Source organism: Balaenoptera borealis, assembly GCF_965194805.1.
Source record: "Balaenoptera borealis genome assembly, chromosome: 19".
NCBI lineage: Eukaryota > Metazoa > Chordata > Mammalia > Artiodactyla > Balaenopteridae > Balaenoptera > Balaenoptera borealis.
In genome coordinates, this window is record NC_138878.1 from 48859788 (window position 1) to 48875523 (window position 15736).

Below are 15736 nucleotides of genomic sequence, written 5' to 3' on the forward strand. Positions count from 1 at the left end.
ACATATGTCTCCATATCTCTTCCCTCTTGCGTCTCCCTCCCTCCCACCCTCCCTATCTCACCCCTCGAGGTGGTCACAAAGCACCAAGCTCATCTCCCTGTGCTATGCGGCTGCTTCCCACTAGCTATCTATTTTACGTTTGGTAGTGTATATATGTCCATGTCACTCTCTCACTTTGTCCCAGCTTACCCTTCCCCCTCCCTGTATCCTCAAGTCCATTCCCTAGTAGGTCTGTGTCTTTTTTTTTTTTTTTTTTAACATATGTTCCCATATCTCTTCTCTCTTGCATCTCCCTCCCTCCCACTCTCCCTATCCCACCCCTCTAGGTGGTCACAAAGCACCGAGCTGATCTCTTTGTGCTATGCGGCTGCTTCCCACTAGCTATCTATTTTACATTTGGTAGTGTATATATGTCCATGCCACTCTCTCACCCTGTCACATCTCAACCCTCCCCCTCCCCATATCCTCAAGTCCATTCTCTAGTAGGTCTGTGTCTTTATTCCCGTCTTGCCCCTAGGTTCTTTATGACTTTTTTTTTTTTTTCAGATTCCATATATGTTAGCATATGGTATTTGTTTTTCTCTTTCTTCAGAGTGACTTACTTCACTCTGTGTGACAGACTCTAGGTCCATCCACCTCACTACAAATAACTCAATTTCGTTTCTTTTTATGGCTGAGAAATATTCCATTGTATATATGTGCTACGTCTTCTTTTCCATTCCTCTGTTGATGGACACTTAGGTTGCTTCCATGTCCTGGCTATTGTAAATAGCGCTGCAATGAACATTTTGGTACATGACTGTTTTTGAATTATGGTTTTCTCAGGGTATATGCCCAGTAGTGGGATTGCTGGGTCGTATGGTAGTTCTATTTTTAGTTTTTTAAGGAAACTCCATACTGTTCTCCATAGTGCCTGTACCAATTTACATTCCCACCAACAGTGCAAGACTGTTCCCTTTTCTCCACACCCTCTCCAGCATGTATTGTTTGTAGATTTTTTGATGATGGCCATTCTGACTGGTGCGAGGTGATACCTCATTGTAGTTTTGATTTGCATTTCTCTAATGATTAATGATGTTGAGCATTCTTTCATGTGTTTGTTGGCAATCTGTATATCTTCTTTGGAGAAATGTCTCTTTAGGTCTTCTGCCCATTTTTGGATTGGGTTGTTTGTTTTTTTGATATTGAGCTGCATGAGCTGCTTGTAAATTTTGGAGATTAATCCTTTGTCAGTTGCTTCATTTGCAAATATTTTCTCCCATTCTGAGAGTTATCTTTTCATCTTGTTTATGGTTTTGCTGTGCAAAAACTTTTTTGCTGTGCAAAAACTTTTAAGTTTCATTAGGTCCCATTTGTTTATTTTTGTTTTTATTTCCATTTCTCTAGGAGGTGGGTCAAAAAGGATCTTGCAGAGGCCGCGATAATGAGAGGCCTGCGCACCGCAATGAAGAGTGGCCCCCACTTGCCACAACTAGAGAAAGCCCTCGCACAGAAACGAAGACCCAACACAGCCATAAATAAATAAATAAATTAAAAAAAAAAAAAAGGATCTTGCTGTGATTTATGTCATAGAGTGTTCTGCCTATGTTTTCCTCTAAGAGTTATAAAGTGTCTGGCCTTACATTTAGGTCTTTAATTCATTTTGAGTTTATTTTTGTGTATGGTGTTAGGGAGTGTTCTAATTTCATTCTTTTACATGTAGCTGTCCAGGTTTCCCAGCACCACTTATTGAAGAGGCTGTCTTTTCTCCATTGTATATTCTTGCCTCCTTTATCAAAGATAAGATGACCATATATGTATAGGTTTATCTCTGGGTTTTCTATCTTGTTCCATTGATCTATATTTCTGTTTTTATGCCAGTACCATACTGTCTTGATTACTGTAACTTTGTAGTATAGTCTGAAGTCAGGGAGCCTGATTCCTCCAGCTCTGTTTTTCTTTCTCAAGATTGCTTTGGCTATTCGTTCCCTCATAAATTTTAAGATCCATTTGTGCTAAGATTGTTTCTTAACATTCTCATCTCTGCCTAGGGCATCTTGCGCAGGTCTGTCTGGCTGACTGACTGGTCAAATCCAGAAGCTTGATCTCATTAGCAGTATCCCCCAGTCCTCCTAGAAGTACTTGAAGGGGTAGAATGCTGCCAGTGCTGGTTCTGAGATCTATTGAAGAAGTCTTAGAAGGGTAAAACTTTGTTTGCTGTTTATTTGGCATATAGAGTTCTATCCAGTAGAACTGTGGCAAACATTTTTGGTTGCCTAACCAACAGCTATTTCCGACTTCCTTCCTGCTGTCAGGGACTATGTTTGTTTCTATACCCAGCCCCTCATGTAATCATGTTACATGTTTTTAACAGAATGAAGTTATCCCAGCTCCAGAGAAAAATCTCAGTTGGTAAACTAACAGTCCTCAAAGTGTCGTCTACAAAACCCCTGAGGTCCCAGAGACCCTTTGAGGGAGTTCTTAAGGTCAAAATTATTTTCATGATAATACTAAGACATTATTTGCTTTTTTCCATGTTGACATTTGTTCTCATGGTAAAAACACAATGATGAGTAAAACTCCTGGTGCCTTAGCAAGAATCAAAGCAGTGACACCAAACTGTACTAGTAGACATTGTGTACTTCACTGCCAAATACTCACAGTAAAGGAAAGGAGAGAAGGAAGGAAGGAAGGAAGGAAGGAAGGAACGAAGGAACGAAGGAAGGAAGGGCAGAAGGAAGGAAGGGAGGGAGGAAGGGAAGAAAGAAAGAAGGAAGGAAGGAATTCATTTTATTTGAGAATATCCTTGATAAGACAGTAAAAATTATGGGTTTTTTAAAATTAAATCTCAACTCTTAAGTACATGCCATTTTATTATTCTGACTGAAGAAATGGAAAGTTTGCATCAATCCCTGCTGTTGCTTACCAAAGTACAATGAACATGGACAACTCAAGGTAATGCCCTTGGGCAACAGTTTGAGTTGTAAGCTAAACAAGCTGGCTTTTTTCACGGAACACCATTTTCCCTTTATAGAATGTCTGACCAACTACGGTAATTCTGACATGGGTATTTGACAGATATTCTCTCAAAAAATGAACAATGGAAAACAGCTAACAGTATTTGTTACCAATGATGAAATGTAAACTTTCAAACAAATATTACAATTTTTAGAAAGGTTGTATTTGTCACTATAAGCTTGACAGCTTCCCAATATTTTAAGAATTTTCTGATGAGATCAGTGGAGATATTAAGGAATATAATTTTTCAATTTTGTGTAATAAAACCTGTTAACATTAGAAGATCTGCATAATTCAGTGAACCGATATTTTCCAAATGATCAATGCATGGCATTACAAAATAATGCCTGGGTTCAAATCCATTAGAAAAGTAAGAGTAGACCTATGGATATTAATGTAATAGAATATGAAAAGTTCTTTGATGTGGCTTCTGAGTCCACACTGCACTTAATCTTTAAAATGCTACCACTTGTTGAGTTTTCATAAAGTATCAAAGAAGAATATACACAATTATCTGAAGAGATTATTAAAATATTCCTCCCTTTTGCAACTATATATCTGTATGAGGCCAGATTTCTTCATATACTTCAACCAAACAACATATCCCAATAGACTTAATGTAAAAACAGACATGAGAATCCATCTGTCTTCTACTGAACCAGGCATTAAAAATTGTACAGAAATATAAAATAATTTAAAATAATCTTCCCACTAATTTTTTTCATTTTGGAAAAGGTAGTTATTCTTCATAACTCTATGCTGTTTATGTTAAGATATAATGGTTTTTTTTTATAAGGAATTAATATTTTAAATTTTCTTGGTTTTTAATAGGATATATACTGATAGATATTATCTATGTAAACAAAAGCTTGAAAACCTCTGGTCAGGGCTAACCCTCGTGGTTCTATTTTGCTTCCTGGTGATTGCTTTAGTCATGGGCCTGTAATGAGATATGAAAGAAATTCTGCTAAGAGGAAAGGTCATGTTACTTTTAAAGTGTGTGAAAAGAAAGGATGGTCTCTTTTCCTCTACTGACCATTATTAGGTGTTCAAGTGACAGCTAGAAGTAAGGCAGACTTCGTGTTCGGTTGTCAGCTGATGCAGAGAAGGAATGAAAATTGCTTGGATCCTGGTCGACACAGTTGAGCTGTAGGATTAACCAGCCCTGGAGATGTCTTGGCCTTAGGCTTGTTGATAACTGAGAAAATAGGGTTCTTCTATAGCTTAAGCCATTTGGGTGAGGTTTCCCTTCACTTAATAGCGAAGAGCATTCTGATACAAGAATTCCCCCCAAACTTTAAACATATAAAGTAACTCACAGCCAGGATGAAAGTCTTTTTTTTTTCTTTTTGACTTTTTTCATTACAGAGCTCAAATTCACATCTGCCTCAAAGATCATTAGGACTATATGCCCAATTTCTTGGTTTTATATATTGCAGTTCCTATGTGGGTATATGATTTTCCCTCCTCCTAGCCCCTCTTACCATCCAAACCAGCAGAAAAATAAATAGCCATATAAAAGAGGTGAATGTTATAGACAACAAAAAACTGCCAGGTTCTAGGCCACGTTTCCCCCAAAGAGTCATTTCTGTCCATTAGGCACATAATGCATGTTTTCAAAAAGACCCCGTTGTAAATACATATTTGTTTAGATGAACTGCAGCACAACAGAGAATCTCCGGGGGAGATAGTATGTATTTTACAACCTGCCAAAAAAGACCCTGTGAAAGGTAAAATAGGACAACCAGAAGGGCATAGAACCCCTCTCCCTGCTGTTGACAGCTGCCATGGCTGGCCTGACATTCAGACACCTTGACCTCTGAGGCTGCTGAGGTCCAGGAACCATTGTCTCACCGAGGTCCAGGAACCATTCAGGCTAAACATGGGATCTGAGGAGAGAAGATGGAGCAAGTCATCCAGCAGAGGGGCTCCAGGCACAGTTCTTAAGCCCAGATCCCTCAGGTGAAGCTGGTTTTGCTTTTCCTGGGTGTGGGGACATGAAGAGAAACAAAGTATACCAACTCATTTGTGCTTGGTTCCAACCGCCTCCATCAAATTCAGAGTAGCTCAGGACCTGCTTTTTGGGTGTGAATGAACTGTTCCTATGTCAGACTAGTGCCTGCGATCACAGGTTTAAATAATAGCTACAGCCAAAACCCTGCTGCCTTATACTGAAAGCTGCAAGGGGAAGTAGCATCAGCCTGACAACTAGTACCATTTAGGAGGAATCTTGAGAGAGAGAAGCAGGGTGCCTCATACTAAATTTCAGCCCCTGAGAAGCATAGGGATGCTCTTCTACCTTCATTCTGCAGTTGCACTGTTTCCTTGCTCTGTGTTTTGCCAGGCTACATCAGCTTTTGGGTACATATAGAATCTCCCACCACCCCTCCCATAAGAATAATTACTCAGGTGATGATATGCACTTCCTATGGCACCACATCAGGAGGAAGGGGATGTCAATTTGTTCCATTAATTAGTGATGCTAAGGCTGTTCACCAGGTTAAGGTGGTGACTGCTGAGTCTCTCTATTAAAGAAACACCCTGTGCTTTTTGTAATTAGTAAATAGTCTGTGCACGCATACTTGGAAATCATGTACATATCCCATATCCTAAGGATTTTTCAACCAAAGATTTTAGAACAATCCATGACTGAGTCAGTTATTACATTTGTGTTTGCAAAATAGTGATTTTCTAATTCAATCATTACTTCTACAATTATTAGCTGGTGTTGATATGTAAATAATCTATCACCACGGATTCTTTTTTTCATCAGTATGCTATAATCCATTACCATCATTCTTTTTGATGCTCAGATTGTGTCAACTTTGGCCAGTAGGAAACACTTCAGCTTCTAGCACTTTCTTGCTTTCTGTCACAAGCTGTTCTAGCGTCAGCTTTCCCCTTCCTGCCCCAGACCTGGAATCAGCCATTTCTCCCAAGAGCCCTCATTCCGTGTAGTGAAGAATGGCGTTTGGAAACCAAGATCAGAGTTCTGGGTGTTTTCCTTGCTAGTGGAGGGTCATTGCTTCTAGGCCATTTCAATGGACAGAGCTAGAAAATGTAGTGTTTCTTTCTTATTTATTTTCTTTCTTTAACAAACTCATGAGTTCATGCTAATCCCTTCAAATCAATTCCAATACAACAGTCATTTTCCTCACTTTCCCCTAGTCCACATTTGCATCTCCTTTCTCAGTGAAAATTCGAGTTCCCAGCAACACTAGTATATTTATATTTTTGCTCTGAGCTACCAGTGTACACACAATAATTTCAGAATTACTGATTATTGATGCCACAGCTGACACCAACCTGCTAACTAAAGTTCAAAATATCGTTGCAGTAGGCTTGGCGTCTTTGTAGTTGTCTTACCAATATGTCTAACCTAAATCCAATCATGAGGAAATGTTAGAAAAATCTAAATTTGGCGATGTTTCACAGGATAACTGCCTTGGATTCTTCAAAAGCGTCAGTGCTATGAAAGTAAGAAAAAAAAAGGTGGGAGAAGTGTTATGTAAGTTACAGAGACAAATGCAAATGTAAGGTCCTTGAGTGGACCCTGAAAAAAAAAAAAAAGTCACAAGGGCTATTTTTAGGACAAATGGGTAATTATAAATTTGGGCTATATATTACAAAATATTACCATATTCAGTGTCTTGGGTTTGATAATGGTGCTATGGGTGTGTGTTGCATATATGGGGCAAGCCTGCTTTGGCGCACGTGACTGAGTCATCAATAATACTTATTGCTTTCTCCATCTTCCTTTTAAAGATACAGATGATGAGAAATAAAGAAATATAATTTCTACTTTATAACTCATAGTTTCGTGCTTTAAACTTTTGATGTTTTAAACTATGTCTAATCCATTCCTTAAACCATCCATGAACCTCACTGACTATCTTGCTCATTTCTATATACTCTATCAATTTGGTTCATTTAAGAAAATCCATGTGTTCTCTTTTCAAAGTGTCTTGTTTCACCTCCCCACCCAATCCTTTTTTAAAGGATTTTTAAAATCCTTTAAAAAATATCCAGTGTTAAATATCATTTAAACAAGTTTTAGATAATGCCTTTAAAATTGACATTCCACTTCTCAAATTTGGTGCTCTAGCACACCTTTTTATTGTTTCTCTTTACTTTCATTCCTAATCTGCAGCTTTCTTATCTGCTTGGTAATTTTGGATTGTGAGCCCATTGTCATGGAGCCGGTTTCACTTGTCAGAAATCCAGGTGTACCATGTTATGGGGTGGGGTCATCTTCCTGCAGAGATTTTTCTGTCCTTTGCTTCTTCTGATGCCCCAGGATTATCACCAGTCCAAGACAAATTTTATACTGATTTTTGGGCACTGAAATTTTTCTGGACCCTTTAGAGATTGCAAATTCAAACCCTAAATAGTTTTAGGCTGGGATTTTGAATTCTCAAGCAACTGTTTAGACCCAGACCACTGAGAAGGCTTCTACCTCCTTTTCCCATGATGGTCTGAATTTTTTTCACAGAGCCTCCCATTTAACTGAGGGTGCAGCTTTTTCAGGGTCCTTTCTTGAGGGAGGCATCATGTTCCAACTCCTCTCCACACTGGCTAAAGCTCCATCTTCAGTCTCCACATAGCCTTTAAAACCCCAGCCCTGGATTGTCCCAAGGAGTGTTGTTACAGGTTGAATGATATCCATTTAAAAAAGGTATGTTGAAGCCCAAACTCCAGCACCTGAAAAATGGGACCTTATTTGGAAGAAGTGTCTTTACAGAGGAAATCAAGTTAAAATACATCATGAGGGTGGTCCCTAATCTGACTGGTGTCCTTGTAAAAAGGGGAAATCTGGACACAGAGATACACATGCACAGAGGGAAGGCAATGTGAAGACACACAGGGAGAATACAATGTGAAGACAGAGGATGGGGCTGAGACAGGCTGGGACCTGGGGACCTGGGGCCCTTTGCTGCAGTGCTTGCACCTGGACAAACGTCTCCTGGAGCAACAAAATACAAAGAAAGTATAAGGGACTAAAAATAACTGTGTGCATGTGCAGTTGGGGCAAATTGTGGACAAGATACAAAAAAGACCAAAAAAACCCAACTGCCACTTTTGAAGAGCCAGAAGCAAAAACAAGGTGTCAGGAGCAAAAGCACAGGGCACTTGCTATCACCAAAGGGGTGGGCAAACCAACTAAGCCTCCCCTCTAGGCTGACCCCTGGGCACACCCCACCCTCACCTCATATAAGGAACCAGCTCACCCCACCCCCACCCCCCCGGCTCGGGGAGCGAGCAAGGCAACCTGTTACTTGTTTTTGCTTCCTCAGCAGGGGCCCCATAAAGCCTTGCCTGAATTTCTTGTCTGGCCTCTTATCAATTTATATTGATTAAGGAAGGCCAAGAACCCTGGTCGGTATCAGAGTGATGCATCTATAAGCCAAGGAATGCTTCAGGCTCCAGAAAGCTAGGAGAGGGTCATGGAACAGTTCTTCCCCAGTGCCTTCAGAGGGATCGTGAGCCTGCTGACACCTTGATTCCAGACTTCTGGCCTCCAGAAGTGTGAGGCAATACATTTCTGTTGTTTTAAACCATCCAATTTGTGGTAGTTTACTATGGCAGTGACAGGGAACTAGTACAGATAACTTCCCCTATCGCTGCCCATACCCCTAAGGCGGCCACAACAATAACGCTGTGCTTACCACTCTTGTTGTCAGTTCCCTCTTCACTTCTGACCCTTGAGGATTTCCTTTCTTCAAGCTCAGCTTTGTATGTTTAATATTTTTTGGTTGTTAACTCTTATCCAATGTTTCTCTTCCTGTATAGTGAGAGAGATGTCATGCTACCTCAAGTTCTCCATCAGCCCCCCATTGCTGACCTCTTGGGCTGCTGGGAACCTCAGGGAAAATGACATTCCCAGACGTTCCCAGGATGAATTCTTCCCACTAGAGCAATCCTGAGCACCCCCCAAGCGTAGAGCCTAGAGCGTGTTGCACTGTGCTTGGAAGTGGTCTGGAAGTGACCGTGAACACCAGGCTGACAGGCCAGGTGAGTAATGTAAATGAATAAAGAAACCCAGCTGGGTGTAAACCATACCAATTATTTTGAAACCCTCAGACTTCATGGCATAGCTTTTATTTTTCCACTTTGGTAGCAACCTGGGTATCACTTTCTTTTTAATTCTACTCTAAGGAGAACCGTCATGCAGACTTAATGCTAAGTGGCAACTGCCTCCAAGGTCCTGAGAGGCGGAGACCCTGGTGAAATAGGATGCCTCCATCGAAGGGACAGCTGTCACTCGGCGCCAGCTGAGGCCTGTGAAGTATTGTCAGGTCTCTGTATCTTTCAAAATAAAAAAAAGAGTTTGGATCTTTTTTGTGAAATTTCCTGATTTTAAAACGTTGGCACTACGAAAGAATTCAAAAGTTTAAAACAATGTTTTCTGGTCAAAAAAATATAGGCATATAATTCATTAGTTTACTAAATATGATTTGATGATTGCTTTTTCAAAATTTCTAGTTACATGACTTTTCTGAGAAAGAAAATCATTCTATAAAACAATAATAGACATTTATAGTTTTCTTGAAACCTCTTTGTTACAATTTGTACATTTCTCGGTGGAAAAGCAAATTCTAGATGATGGCATTTTTCTTAGTACTTTATTTATTTTTTTAAATACAGAGAAGCGTTTGACTCCAAAGGCATGTTTTCCTTTAAGGAAAATGATGAAGAATAAAATTAATTAGAAACAGACGTTGCTTGACCCCCAAGTTCTGAAAACAGACAGAATACTCAAGATCAACACTGAAACTCCGAGTTTAATTTATTCTGTTGTTTTTTTTCCTACTCCCTCCCCAGAATATTCCATATTTTGTTAGTTTCTGTCAGAGAAATATGGCTTCATTTGATCTGCCCCTTTGCCAGGGTGTCATAGGTAATTGTGAATCTGAGGAGGCCATTTCAGAGATGCACCTGCTAGGTGCCTTGTACTGCACATCAGAGTGGCCTGGACATTTTGCTGTTGTTATTGTTTTGAGTGATAGGAGAGCCGACTTATCCTTGAATCTGAGGGACCAGCATGCCTCTAAGAAGACAGTTACTCGGACAAACCTTAACAAAATGCTTGGGTCGTTTGGTGTTTCAGATCCAGGTCTGTCCACTTGTCCCCTACTGCAGGGGGGAGGGGTGGGGCCAGTGACAGCATGGAGAGACTGTATCTGGTGTTTTTGTGCTACTTGCATTTCTTATGGGTCAAAAGGAAGCTTAGAGTTCTGTATGGGCCACCCACTTGACCCATCCAGCCCCTCAGATGTGATAGTGACACTGCTCACCTATCTCATTGTCTGTTTTGGGGCAGTGCCTCTGATATATTTTGTCTTTCCTAATCACCAAGTGTGGGTTCATCATTTATGAACCTGTTATTCCATTTTGGAGTTTCTCCATGTTTTCAGACTGAACTGCCCCTCCAGGCTGAGAGTTTCATAATCCCTTCCTTTTCAGTGAAAGTCTTTCATCTTCAATACTGAATACCTGAGGTCTCATAGCATCTTTGCCCACAGCCTCCATGGCCAGTTGGCCCGCAGGATCTGCTAATCTGTGAAGTGGCTGTGTGGATGCTAAGTGTTGGTGAAGAGTATGTTTTCAAACGTGTGTGCTTTCTTTTCTATTCCCATTCATCTTCTATATTCAACTGGCCCCTCTCCTGCTCTCAGTCTATCTACTCTCTCACACCATCATTCTCATAGTTCAGCTAGAGTGATCTTTCTAAAATAAAATTTGACCATGTCACAACCATGATGAAACTCTTTGCTGACTCCATTACATAGAGAACAAAAGCCAAGACCTACAGCATGGCACTAAAAGGCCTTAATAATCTCTTACCTAATTTACCAAACTTTTCTCTTGGCCAATGCCTCCATTAAGGTTGCATCAAACTCTTCTCTGTCCCCCAGGTAAAAGTAACGTGTTGGACAAGAGCCAACTTGTCCACTTTATAAAAGGTGTCTTTATATACCCAACACCATAGCTTTAAAACATAAAAAGTAATAGAAAATAGGAAGAATGTAATAAATCCTCACTTATACTGGAAGATATTTGCCTGACCTCTCTCAGAACTCAATAAATTAAGAGCACAGAGGTTAAAGGAAAAATGAGTAAGTTATAGAAGCGCTACATGTATATGTGTGTATATATATGCATACACTTTTTCTAAGCAAATAGAAAACTCACACTATTTTAAAACACACATGAAATATTTATAAAATTTACCATGTATTAAGTCACAAAGGAAATTTCTATAAATCTCTCAAGTCAGAAATCATAGGGATCATAAAGACAGATCACATTAAAAATCCAGACTTCTAAAATAACCCTTGAGTTAAAGAGGTTAAAATAAAACAATAAATTCATGATAACAAGTCACATTTATATTTTTTTATAAACAAATGACAACCACAAGAACCTTAAGTGTATATACTAGAAAACAAAATGGTTGAAATTAAATGAACTAATCATGCAAGAAACTGGAAGAAAGGATAATAATATAAACCCAAAGACATTAGGACAAAATTGTTGATAATGACAAACCCAAAATTAATGAAATAGGAAAAACACCATTAGCTTTAATATCTGGTTCTTTGAAAAGACAAAAATGCCTGGTCAGTTGGTAAAAAAATAATAATATATACAAAGATAGCTAGTATTGGAAATGAGGAAAAGAATATAACTTTAGATAATGAGGAGATTAAAAAATGAAATGAATGTTATTGCATTCTAAAATGTAGACAAAATGGAAATTTTTCTTGTAAATAAATTCCCCAAGATTGACTCAAGTTAACAACCTTAAAACATTAGAATTTGTAGAAGAAAAATTTTAAGGTAGTAAAAACTCTTTCTTAAAAATGCTACCGGATCTAGACCATCTGTAGATAAGTTGTACTAAGCCTTCAATAAAACAGAAAATTCTTGTATTCCACAGAAACCTCCCCAACTCATTCTATAATGGTAATATTTCCCTGACAGTAAAAGAAGACAAGAGCAGCATATAAAACAAAACTGAAATTTTCATGTATGAGCACAAATACAAAAACTCTGAATAAGATATAATCATGTTGCTTGTTGGTAGGTTGAATTAAAGGAATTAGGAATTAAAGGATAGTTAAACCTTCAGAAATCTACTGCTATAATTGATGAAATTAACAGATTAAAATAGAAGTGCAATATGAACATGTATTAAATAAAATTAATCTCATTCATGATTTTAAAAGCCATGGTAAGATAAGAAAGGAAGAAAACTTCTTATCCCAATATAAAGGTTAAGAAATCCAAATTAATGATGTAAAATTAGAAATATTTTATTTGATTTTGTTAAAAAATTAGACAAGACACCCATTGAAATCTCAGCCACTAAATACAGAAATAAAATTGAGCAGATAAAATATTGTAATAGAAGAAACAAAATTATCACTATTTATAGCTAATATGTTTGCATACCTCACATATCTAAGTAAATTCCTTAGAATTATTATTTGAAGGTAGTTCAATACAAGATAAATAAACAAAAATAGCATTTCTAAACAACAGCAACAACTAGGAAGTACACTGTGAAAATACCCTGTTTTATATAACCTCTGGGGATAAAGCTAACAGAAAATGTGTAGGACTTGTATAAATAAAACTATGAAAGTTTATAAAGGACATGAAAGAGATTACATAACTGAAGAGTCCTCATAGATAGGAAGACTCAATAATGTCAGATCTCCCCAAATAAACTGTCTATTCAATATTTAATGCTCTCCTGACTTGAGCTGGGGGCTTTTTCCCCAGGAAGCAAGTCTGAGACCAAGACTTGCCTACAGAGAGTTTATTTTACAAAATTATCCATCAGGTTCTGGAATAAAGGGGGTTGCTGAGGGGTGTGTTTAGGGCGCAATGATCACTGGCAAATCTCCCAACCAAATCTCAGTAAGGGATTTAAAAAAAAAAATGTGATAAGCAGATTCTAAAATCACATGGGAGAGACACTGCAGAGGAATCATGAAGACAGTTTTGAAAAAAGAAAATTGATGTGGAGGACTAAGTTCTCCACCAACTTTCCACACAACCTAAGGGTATAGCAATTACAACTGTGTGGTCTTAGGAAAGAAAGAACGGGATAAACTAAAGAGGGAAGAAATAGAATCATTAAATTGAGAGTTGAATTTATGACAAAGGCAGCACTTTGGTTTGGAGGGGAAAGAATGGTCCAATTAACCAACGATGAAGATGGTTGGCTATTCATTTGGAAAATTAGACCTCTAGTTCATAATACACAAAATTTCAACATTGATCAAAGAGTTCATAAAAATAATTATAAAATAATTAAAAGAAAATATAAAATGTATTCCTCAATAAAATATGAAGTCCAGAGTCTCTGAACAAATAGGTTGACATATTTGACTACATTAAAACAAAGGTCTTCTGAACAAGAGACAAATGATGTACTGGGAGAAATATTTATAACATATATAACAAAGAATTACTATCTAAAATTTGTAATACACTTCTTGAAATCAGTAAGAAAAAAAATAACTCAATAGAAAATTAGACAAAACTATAACTGGACAATTCAGAGAACAGGAAATACAATTAGCCAATAAATAGATTTTAAAACATTCAAACTTTCTAATAAACAGAGAAATCCAAATGAAAACAAGATTATCTCTTTTTATACCTTAGAAAAGTAAAATTTTCGATGACTGATGTATCCAGATCACGCAAAGATGTAAAAAATAATACCATGCCATCTACCATCAACTAGTCCTTTTAAAAGGGCAACTTGGTGAAGGCATCTGAATTTAAATGTACATACCCTTCAAACAAGTAATTTTAATTCTAGAAATCTAGTTTATAGAAACATTTCCATGAATGTTCAAAGACTTATGTACAAGATTGTACAACAAAGTCTTATTTGTAATAATGAAAAAAATTAGAAGAACCTTAAATATTTTATAATAAATTATGGTATGCCCATACTATAGAATACTAAACAGCTGTTAAAAAGAGTAATGTGCTTTAGTTTTGAAAGATCTTTGAAATGAATTAAATGAAAAACAGGGTACAGGATAATATCTAAAACATATCTTCACTTATGTGAAAATCCATACGTATAAAACATATATATGTATTATATAGAAATATATTAATATATTAATTGATATTATTTATTAATATATTAATATTAATATATATTATACTTCTATATAATACATATATGTTTTATATGTATGGAAATGGATAAAAATTGACTGGAAAAATGTACATCTAATTGTTTCAAGTGCTTACATTTGGGGGGTGGTTTTTAGGGTGGGTATATTTGGGATTCACACATTTATTCTATGTATTTCAGTGATATTTGAATTTTTTACAATTTTATGTTGTATTATTGAGATAAAATTTTAAAATAAAAGTATACAATTTTATTATCAATATCACTTTTCTTCCACCTTCACTAAATAAATGCTGAACAAATATGTAACTATATCAGTGTGAAGGGGTCCTTAATTATTGACTTGCTGAGGGCACCTGTGTGTCTCCATCTGCCCTTCTCCCATCTGAGTGCCTCCAGGTGGGACAGGAGAGATGTATGAGGGCAGACTTGAGCCCTGGGGGGCATCGGGCTTCTGCAGCTGCAGACGAACACATGGGAACACATATGCTCACGGGACACTCACAAGACAATGTTTCATGCACTCTCAGTGGCCCAGGGTGTCCCAGCTCCGGACATGCTGGGAACACGGGGAGGCACCATAGTGGAAAACATCTTTTGGTTGACTGCGGAGAAGTAGTACATTCCAGGAGTCACGTGTGAGAGGTGCTCCTCGTTACCACTCAGCCCCCCTGGGGTGGCTGTGCCAGCCTCTCTGTAAATGCAATGCTGGCATAACCTTTGGAGCTATCCACAGCATGCCTGGGGGTTAGCTGAGTGGAGCGATCAATGACAGCACTCGGCCCGGCATACTGGAGGAGCCCCTGCTTCACGTGGGTCCCAGCCTTGAGCCCTGTGCCATCCTAGAGCCTCTAGCAGTGCAGACTGACACAGCTGAAAGCTGCTGGCTGTTCTTTATAGCCTGTGTCATTAAAGGAGCAGGGTTGCCACTGTTCTGCAGAGCACCAAGGTGCAGACTGCATTTTCTGAACGCTTTAAACACTGTCTTTCTCGAGAGCACCAGGCTTCCATGCCCATTCATTGGTCTTTGAGTGCGGGATGGTTTCAGCGACCACAGATGTGTTGCACTGGCATTTTCTCCAGCAGCCTGGCAATCGTAACCGTCACACCTCAAAATGAGTTTCGCCAATAGAATGAATAAAGCCGTATTTCTGACCTTAGCACCTATCTGAATCTTACTCAAGTTTTACTCTCCAGTTATTGTCACAGTAAGTCTTCTCATTTGCTGTCAGCAAAAAAATAAAAATAAAAATATACCTTGTTACACAGAAACTTGTTGCAAAAGCTCACTGATAAGGCATTTGTAAATCGAGGAGCTGCTATGCTAGAATCTCTAGAATCTCCAGATGGTTTTGGATGCGTGAATTCTGCCCGTTGCCAGGTCTTGAACATTCAGGGGCACAGCATGACATCATGGCAGTCAGGGGCCCTGGAGCCCTTGAGACCAGTGCTGCATTCTGGCTCTGCCACTTGCAGACTCTTGGGTCATGGAAATCATACAGCCTTTCTGAGCCTCTTATGAAAGTGGGGATACTAATTCCCACTTTGCATAGTTGGCATTCAGATGAG

At 38.4% G+C, this 15736-nt stretch overlaps 1 long non-coding RNA gene across 1 annotated transcript in view; it reads left to right on the forward strand.

The window, feature by feature from the left end:
- LOC309617321 overlaps positions 1-15736 on the forward strand; it is a 465615-nt gene that overhangs the window by 410780 nt on the left and 39099 nt on the right. The window lies entirely within an intron of this gene.